Source organism: Episyrphus balteatus, chromosome 4 (genome assembly GCF_945859705.1).
Source record: "Episyrphus balteatus chromosome 4, idEpiBalt1.1, whole genome shotgun sequence".
Lineage (NCBI taxonomy): Eukaryota > Metazoa > Arthropoda > Insecta > Diptera > Syrphidae > Episyrphus > Episyrphus balteatus.
The window spans coordinates 71259933-71270792 of NC_079137.1; positions in this window are offsets into that span (position 1 = coordinate 71259933).

Sequence of the window (10860 nt, forward strand, 5' to 3'; positions counted from 1 at the left end):
TGTCCGGCACACGTCCGAGACATGTCCGGGACACGTCCGGGACATGTCCGGGACAAGTCCGGGACATGTCCAGGACACGTCCGGGACATGTCCAGGACACGTCCGGGACAAGTCCGGGACATGTCCGGGACACGTCCGGGACATGTCCTGGACAATTCCGAGATATGTCCGGGACACTTCTTCATTCGTTCTCTAGCCATCCGAATCAAGTTAGCTTTTCTATGAAAAGCACGTCTTTTAATATCAATTTTCAAAAATATCCACAAAATTAGTTTTTACTCCAAATATCGGTTATAAATCTCCCTCTAGGTAATTCTTACCAAAGGCTGACAAGAGAATACAAAAGAAAAAATATATAAAAATCCAATAAATCGTAGCAAAACATAAAATGTGTCTTACTCGCGCACCATATTCCAATATTCATTGATTTGTATTGAATCGTTCCCAAAAGAAGCAGCATCGCAAAAAAAATATAATAGAACACATTTCGATTTCTTATTCAGACAAAGGACTCTGCCTCTGCAACCAGAAAACACTTCACTTGCCTATTTTGGAGTCATCGTAAATCTCTGCTAGCCCTCAAAAAAGGCTCTGTCACTCGAACACAACTTTCAAAGATGCATGATTGAAAGAGAGGAGCACACACGTCCTTGGGGAATATATATAAGTTTAGGTAAAACCGAATAACCGAACCCATAATAATATAACACTGAGCGAAGGATATTCTTTTCGAATTCACAAAACATATCTAATTCTTCCTCTTCCATCGAAATTCAATGAATTTATGTGTCTATCTGAAATATGGAAGATGGCGGGGGTGTTTCTAAGATCTTCTCACTCATCTTCTGGGACATGACGTAATTTTAGTTTCTTTTTCTTGAAGGTAGGTATGATTTTCTATATGAAACCTAGTTTCTAGTTTTGTGTATTGGTAAACAAAAGGATACACAAAAAAAAGGTCGGGAATATAGAATCGGAGAAGGCCTCAATTTATTCACTAGATGTCACCTACTAAAGAATTCTGAGAGTGCACATAAATTGTTGAATGCATGATGATGCTGCTGCTGGCTGTGGTATACACAAAAACACCAAAAGGATGCATTCATGAATCCTGAGCGGAGTATAAAATGTAGGAGAACAGAACAGAACACACGATCTGAGCCCATAAATATATCATTCAAAGAGTTTCACAGCAAACATGTAGCAGCATTTGGATGAGTTTTCGAGTTCGTTCCACATATATAAATCTACTTATAACATAGAAAAGAGACATAGGTAGGTGGAGTGAGAGAGAAAGAGTGTATTTTCAATGTTTAACATTATCTATATCCTCCACAAGTAAAGGACATTTACTATTTTGGGGTTTTTGTGGAATATCAATGGTTGAGAGAGTATACTTCTGTTTTTGGTTATTTATGAAAAGTCTCGAAGAAAATGCACATCTTGAGAGTTTGGTAGGTTGTATATTATATTTTTGGATGGAATTTGTTCATCTATTTTATAGGCAGAGAGTACTTTGTTTCTGTTTGTAAATGAGGTTTTTTTATATTGTACATCATTTGGATCGATTATGAGATATAGATACATAATCCTTTGTCTTTTTTTTAGGTAAAGGAGCAGCTGTGGGTCTGGAGAGCGAGGTTATATTGAGATGTGCCAATAATATCCACTTTTGTCGTTATGTTAGTTAGCCTGAACTAAAGGGTTGAGGCTAGACACATAACTGCAGTTTAACGTCTCTTCCACTCATCCTCTTTTAAATGGACCCAGAGTGATTGAATTCATAGCTATAGTGCAGGGACTTAAGTGGGTCAGGGACATAAAGCCTACTTTTTATTTGAGGGGCTTTTTTCCCACTTGAGATTAATATAAGTCACAATTTAAATGTGGTTTTTATTTCCCACTCAAGTGGGACACAAACCCTGCAAAAAAAATGGTTGTTATGTTCCACTAACAAAGAATTCACAATTTATGGTGTGGGTGTAACATAACTGCATAATTCCATTTTGGACTTATGTCCCACCTTATAGGGACAAAAGTCTATCAAAAAATGTTATGGAGTTATGCCCCACCTGTTATTTTTGGTTTCAAAGGTATTCTACCAAAGGTTTCTTTAAATCTAGATTGCTCAAATGCAAAACCAACCTCCTATAATTAGTCAAGGAGAAGGGTTGCATTGTGCCTTATGTCCGACTCAAGTGGGCAATATATTGAGTGTAGGGGCAATCAGATCAACTTATATCAACTCAAAACACTACCTAAATGAAGCTTAAAAATAAAAAGAACGCACGAGGAGAAAACTCTTCATCAACAATTTGATAATACCTTAACAACCAGTGTGGTTTTGGACCAGGTTAATTTTTTTTAAATTTATATTATTTAAGCTTCATTTTGAAGTGCAAATAAATTTAAAAAATGTAACCTATTCAAATAAATGTACGTTATTTTTGCTATGTTTACCTAAATTCAAATAATTGGTAAAAATTGTAAGTTCAATCACTTTGTTTCACCATATTTGTTCCACTTTTTATAATTGTTCAATTTATATATTTTCTAAATAAAAGATCCCCTGAAGAGGATGGCAATCACCATCGAAACGTCGTGAAACTAATGAAATTGTTGTTTCATTAAAACACCTTTAAAAATTGGAATTTTCTCAAACATCTTTAATAAACAATTAACTAAACAATATAACGAAAAAATAAATAAATCAGTAAAATCATTTTCTAAAAAGAAGAACAAAAAAACAAAAATTACACTAAAAAATCTGTCCATTTAAATATAAATTTAAATTAATGTATAAATATTATCGATTCCTCAAAATCAAAGTAAAACTGTGTCTCATTGCCAAAGTCAAAAATGCCTCGAGGGAGCTTCATGAGTGTTTTTGTTTTTTTTTTTTTTTTTTTTTTCAATAACCAATAGGTACTATTTTTTCACAAAGCCAAATTTAATTTACTTAACTTTAAGCAAAGTGCTATCAAAGTATTGATTCACCATAAAAAACTTTTTCATTAGGTTCAGAAATCGCTTCCATACCGGTGGTCAAAAATTAGATCAGAAATACAGAAAACAATGGTACTCCGTGAAGAGTTGAAGAAAGACTGCGAAATTTCATAACGTTACTTTTAATCAAACTAGTCAAATGTGCCCCGGTGTCAAATGCACCCCAGCTTACCCTACATGTTTTTGGGCTTGTGTATTCATTACTTCACTACTTACAAAATTCTTATCATAATTTGGCAAACGAGGTATTGTTAGAAACTTCATATTACACTCCTGGTTTTTGGCTTTTGTTTTCATTGTACATCGCATCTCAAGTTGACTCGCTTTTAAAGAACTCTATACAATTGGATACACCTACACAATCCTGTTTACATTATTTGTAAATTATAAAGTTTCACTATTTTTAGCTTCTGATCTTTGTGGATAGTTGTTGTTGGTTAGTTAACTTCCACAAAGTATCAACTTCTATAATAAGAAAGTGATGCAATTCATTTCAATCAAATTCCGCACTCCTTGTGTACCTACTTGACTATAATTTATGAAAAAATTATGTTTGTGTTTAATTGTTTTGCGACATTTCTCATCCTTTTTTTTTCTGTTTTCATACAAAAACACACACACTTTGCAAATGAAATACACTTTTATCTGGTTTTTGCAAACGCATTTACAGATCGCACGACGACGACGACTGCGATGAGAACAAGGACGATGATGACGATGGTGGTGGTGGTATATATAATTTTGTAACCACAAAATGCACCATCACCATATAAGAGTACAGGCGACCCCCGCAGTAAAATAAAAAGAGCCAGCACTAGCACTAACTTACTCAACTCACTCACACACACACACACACTCAAAAACACACTCATTTGCATATGCATTCTAATTAATTTATGCATAGCATTTCGCTCGACTTTCTTACTATAATTTAATTTATTCAGTTGAAATTGTATGCCGCCGCGTTGCTTCGCGTCCCACCGCTTGCCAACTTTGTCATATATACAAAAATCTGCCATAAAGCCGCAGTCAACAAAAACAGAAACCCCCCCCTCCCCCCCTCAGTCAGCCGCCGTCTGTACAACTAACACACTCTGTGTGTTGCAGGCAGTCAACATCAGCAGCCCAATAGCAAACATAGAAACAACAATGTGAGAATATTATATCGCCCTTTTCAAAACTACCCCTTCCCCCATTCCCCCTCCCACAACAACAAAGTGAGGCAAAAATTATAACTCGGTTGTGTAACGCGGGATGAATGATTCTATGCATAAATAGTCCCTACAGAAAAGAGTGTGGGTGATATGGAAGGGGCGGTGGATAGGTCGAGGTCCTGGCAAGGAAACCCCCTCCCACACACACAACTAGTGCTAAAGAGAGTAGCTCGCAAAAGATAACACACATTCATAAATTATAATAAAATATGAATTAATGCACTCAGATAGCACTCAGATAGCAAACGCGGCCACGAGTCAGACGAGAGAAACGTACAAACTTAACCGGGGGGGGGGGGGGGTTTTATACCCCTTCCTCTAACTCTATCATCTTACCCCATTGTGCACTATTTGTTTTGTGTTGTGTGGTGTTATCCTTGACTGTTTTTCAACTATTCCAGCAGGTTCCTCCAGAGATATAGTAGTTTAACTTAAAGGACACCAAAAAATGACGACAGCCACAAGAACAAGCTAACGAACAAAAAAAAAAAACCTCCCTGCAAATGAATTGAGCTAAAATGCTTTTAGTTCATGATTCGCACTTAACCCTTTCTTTCTTGTATTATTTGACGATGACAACGACACAAGGCAAACAGGTAGGATAAGCTAAAGCTGTTTAAAAAAAAAAAAAATAGTCAGTCCATTGACCCATTGGGAAATTGTTTAGTAATAGCATTTCCTTTTTGTGTGAAAAAGGGGCGGCCAATTGGATGACTCCCCTCTTAGCCATCATCGTTTCATTAATTATTATTACCCTTTCTCTGTTTTAATGCACTTGGGGTTAGGGTAGGGTATATGTATGCATGGTAATTGCGATTGGGATTTTGTGATATGGTAAAGCATTTACGGGTATAGCTAGCTACTACTTGTGTCCTTTTGTTTTAAGGACGTTAACAGCTCATAGTTTTATTCGAAAGATTGATTGGAAAGATTGTTGTCAACGTGTGTCGTGTGGCTGAAGGTAAACAGTGGGGTGTTTGACTTTTTTTTTAAACTTTTTTTTTAACATTTTGCATACTAATAGTGCAGTAAAATTAGATAGAAACAAATTTGGAACTACATCTAAAAAAAAATTGTTGAAAAAATTGGATTTTATTGTTCCTTGAAGGTACAATTTGGGGTATTCCTTCAACTACATTAGAGGGCGGCAAAGTTCCCCAAATTAATTTTTTTATATTTTTTACCATGCAATCAAACCATCAAGATCCCTAATATCCAGAATTACAGAACCGACTTCGTGATGAATGAATAAATTCCAAAATCAGACAAAAATCCCCAATGTCAAAATCTCCAAATGCGTTATTAAAAAAAAAACACCGACTGTGGATTTTGTCCAAGGGGTCTTAAATTCCGTTTGATACTACATATTTTGTTTTGATGATAGGGTATCACTCCCCCAGAAAACCCCTTTTCGGTAATTTGTATTTTTTGAAGTTTTGGATATAATTACGAGATTTTGGATTTTAGAGATTATGGATTTTCGAGATTTTGGATTTTCAGAATTTTGGGAATGTATCCGTTCAACGGCGGATCCAGGAGGGGGGGGGGGGGCACGTGCCCCCCCCCCCCCCCCCAGAACTTAAAGTTCATACTTAAAGGAAATCAAACTATAAGAGTTTTTAAAATATATGAATAATAACAGAAAGAACTTGAGTGAAACTTTTGTCTATTTCTGGCTGAAAACGCGAATTTTATTGTTTGTTGCATCCCTTTCCCATGAAAAATTCCACCTCACAAATAAATAAACGGCTATTTGTTGGGTACACACGAATTTTTTTTTCGATTTAAAAAAAAGTGAATTTTCAAAGTGATTTTGGTGAAAAATTTTGATATGGACATCGAATGACATTGAATGATATTCTAAAAAAAAAATTATTGTATATGCAACTCTATTTTTTCATACGGAGGGGTTAAAAAATTTGCACTTTTCTCGTTGTTTTTTTTTTAACATTAGTGTTTTTAAAATAGCGGAACACGCCACAACATTGCATAAACTTAATATTATAGAACTGCTGGATATGTAGAACAAACTTACATTTCAGAAGTTTGCCCAAGCTTGCTACCCGAAAATAAAGACCCCTTGAAAAAAAATCCTCAAAAGCGACCCTTACTTATAGATTTTTATAAATATTATTTTGTTGAGAAAATTTCTCCAGGGATACCTTTAAAAATATGTAAAAAAAATAGTGTTCCAAATTTCAAAAGAATCGGTGCAGAAGTTTTGAAGTTATGAGGAGCACCAGCGTTGAAAACATTAGTTGTGGGGATAACGATTTAAAGTTTTGAACTCTGGACTAAAAGACTAAAACGTTCGTAAGCGAAGTATTAAAATACTCATAACTTGGTCAATTTGGCTCCAAGAGACCTACAATTTGAACACAATATTCTTGAGATATAAAACAATTTAACCCCTTGTAGCCGCATGTGACATTTCTGTAACAAACCGAAAAAGATTGCATAAAAGCTCTACAAACTATTTTTTTTCTTTTGAAGCTTCTAATATAATCTTGAAGTATTGCTTCATCGAAATAGTACTTCAAATTTCTAATAAATAGCACCAATAGTTTTTAATTGACAGTTAATGTTGAAAGTTGGGCTTTTTTGAAAATAAGCTAATTTGTGTGAAAACTACGAAATTCAGAAAAAAAAATAGTTTTTATTAGTAAACCCACGGGGTTTTATTTTTGGATTTTAGGAAATTGCCTAAAAATTAATATTATATAGTTTTTTGCTTGAATTTTTGCATTTTTATATAAAAATAAATTATTTAAACTTTTTTTTTACTCCCTAAATATCGAAATAACTAAGCAAATAATGAATTTATTGAATTTTTAAAAAATATACGTGTTTTATTAAAGATAAAGGCCAATCGATTGACTTATTAATTTTTAAATTTACGACCTTGGGTTACAGAAGGTTAATGCAAATAAAAAAAAAAAAAACAAAACTGGGTTTCCCGGCAAAAAAGTATGATTCAGTTTTTTTGTTATTCTTAGGAACTTTAATATTTATTAGAATGAAGCACTTAAGTGGCTTTTACTGTAACAAGAAAATGAAAATTTTTCCTTCCGAATAACTTTTTGGTCATTTGGTACCTATTTGATGTGGGAAATGTGCCTAAATATTTTTGGCCAGGTTTTAGACCACTGTGGGTCGTTAAAATTTTCTGCTTGTTAGTCAGTCGTATGATACTTCACTTTATTTCTAACTGTTATTGCTGTTTTTTTTTGCCAATCCGTAGCTTGTGCCCCCCCCCCCCAGAAAAAAATCCTGGATCCGCCCCTGTATCCGTTTACCGTATAATAATAGCAGTAGGTTCCACTCTATTACACATTTTACCCCTTTTTACCCATCTTAAAAGGGTTCCAATTTTTTGTTGGTCGAAGAGTGACTTATAGTAACTTACGAGTTAACGACTCGACTGATTTGAACGAAAGTTTGAATATCGCAACATTTTGCAAAATTTTCAAAAACTTTAGTTTTTGATAAAAAAAATATGTATTTTTTTTTTTAATTTTTTATTGAATAATTTTTTTTTGTAAAAAGTTTTAAATGCTTGCGGTGCATTTGTGAGATTTGGACAAATTCTTAACAAAAAAGTACCAGAAATTTTTTCTCAATGCCCCATAGTTAATATTCCACGAGTAAAGGGCAACCTCTATCTACTCGTTCATACTTTGCTAATAAATGCATTGTGTTTGTAATTTTATTGAATTTTTAATTGTGCATTCATCGGGTTATGAGTAATGTGAGGTTTAATGAAATGGCAAGAGGATTTTTGTTTTTAAAATTGCGTGAAGCCTATTTTACTAACTATAAATGGGAGACCCACCTCCTACCCTATACTCAACCCTCTGGGTTGACTTTGAAAAATGGGATGTTTCTGTTTTATGCGTTGATTGATATCATAGTTTTAAAATATACCGAGTTTATATTGGTTAGTAGAAAGTTTGCATGTCTGCGGTATAATGTGGTTAAATGCGAATAAAGAGAAGTGCGTGATATCATGTTATACAAAGAACATTTGATTGCAATTTAAGTATGAGAAGTACGTAGGTAATAAAAAAATATATATTTTTTATCACTATTTTAAGTAGTATTTTCTTCTTAATTTTAAATTCATGTAAGAATTCCCGACACGCAGTGGAAATCAAACTCTCTCCTATAGAAAAATGGAAACCCTTTTTTTTATAATGACTTGATTACATTTGATTAACTGGATTGTGCGTTATTATTGACGTTACTGCGTTTTTTCTTAAGCACGCAAAATTTTTATTTTATATGCGTCGAGATGATTATCGCATATTTTTAAGATTTTTAATGGAGTTTCTTGCGTGCAATTCTTAAGAATTCTTAAAATGCAGTTGAAATAATAATAAAACACAACTTAAATGGGTAAGTGTAATTCTTTCCATATCTTATAGGAAGCCACAATAAAATCACGATAAAAAGAAATACTATAAATTAAAAATTCAAACAAAAACTTGGAATTTTAAAAATTTGTAAATGAGGGTTGGAAACAATTAGATGTTAATGTGACAAACGGTAACTTGATGGTGATGAAAGAAAAACTTTAAGGAATAAGAGCATTTAAATAAATTCCCTCCAATTTCGTCAAGTGCGAAACATCAAAATTAAGTTTCTTTTTTAGTAGTATGTTCATGTTTAGTGTTTAGTTCAGGATTGAAAGCCAAATTTTCTTTGATGTCTGTCTGCTGATTTACTTGCAGCATAAGAATAATTTAGAAATTATATCAGTTCAAACTCGCATAATTATATGTTTTTCTTGATATTTTTATATTTGTTATTTAATTATTTTAATCAAATTATATGGGATAGTTTGAGATGTTGTTATGTCTAAACGGTAAGTGATACAAAAAAAAACTTTATATGACATTTTTTTTGTAAAATAACCTCAGCTACAATTCAATAAAACATAATTTGTGTCTTAAATCTACCGTTTTAAAATAAATAAAATGCACGACTGGGGTCGCACGTACTTGCTCTTGCAGTTCAAAGCACTTTTATGTTAGTCTACTTGTAGATTTTAAAAGCTGGATCTAAATTTTAAAAAAATTGATATTGGGGAAGAGCCGACATTTACCTAGGGCAAAATTTTGTTAAATGAAAACATTTTTTTGTTATTTGACTTTTTTGAGAAAAATAAAAATGCAGTTTTATTGCCACTTCTTTAAATATTACGTATACAAAGTTTAATCAAAATCGTTACAGCCGTTTTCGAGAAATTCGTAATATCGTATTTTTTTGTATGGGAGGTATACGTTCTAAACGAGATATATAAAAACAAAAAAAAAACCAATGCAGATTCGAGCTCAACGCACAAAAAACCATTAGAAGAATATACTTTGATTTCTATAAAAAACAACTTTTTGACTAGTGAAATCGAACAAGGCTTCGATTTTTTCTGCCTAGTTCCATTTCACTAGTCAAAAAGTTTTTTTTATAGAAATAAAAGTATATTTTTCTAATGGTTTTTTGTGCGCTGAGCTCGAATCTGAAGTCAGAAAAATTCTATAACATCACGTTTTTGACATACTACCATGCCAAAAATCAGATAAAAAGTGTTTGGGACGTTCAAAATTTAATATCTCAAAAACTTTGCACGTTAGAGCTATTCTAGTACTTGATTTAAATTAAAAAGGTTAATGACCATTAGAAAAGTATAATTTGGTTTCTATGGAAAATTATTTCAATTCAATTCAATTTTTTATCTTAAAAATCGTTTTTTTGTTTTTTTTTTTTTCAATTTTTCTCAATATTTTCTAAAACAAAAGTATAGTTTTTCCACACAATCTTTAAAAAACGTTTTCAAGCTAAATAGTTGCATTCCAAACTTTTCAAAAATTAAAAATTTTTTCGGTAACTTTTTTGATTGAAAAATAAGCTATTTTTTCAAATTAAATTCGTCAAAAATCCAAAAATTAACTTTTTGCTCAATGAACATTTTTAGTAGATAGAAAACATAAGAAAGTAATTTTTAACCAAGTTTTGTTAAAATCCAACTATTTTTGTAAAAGATGAAAATAAAAAATCAACAAATCGTATTTTTGCATTTTTTCAATATTTTTGAGGTTATAGAAAAAAATTGTTTGAGTAAAAGTTGTAGACATTTATACTACCTACAACTTTTGCATTTGACTTTTTTCGATAGGACGTCTAATTTTGACAGAAATTGTAAAAAAACATGATTTTGTGACACCCACCCCACTTTTTCGCCCACCCACCCCCTTTCCCCCAATTTTGTTGTGGGCAATTTATTTTCCCCTTTCATATACCATTTATCCTACATTTTCCCACCACCCTTACACTGCTAATAACTTGTTCAACTTTTGCCTTCTGAAAACCGGATTGGCACTGGTCTAATTCAACTGAATGAAAATTTCTTTGGAAATGCGTTTGAGTAATCGTAAAATTAAAAATTAAAAAAAAAACTTTAAAAACACATTTTTGCATAAAAAAAAAAAATTTTCAGTTTTAGTTAGAAAATAACAAAAGAAAAGAAAAGGATTAGTCATATAAAAATATGACTGGAATTTGTTTTTTTTCTTATAACTTAACTCTTCCAATATTTCCTTTAAAATAGTTTTTGCGGAAAATTTGTTGCCGTTGTTGCCTACCC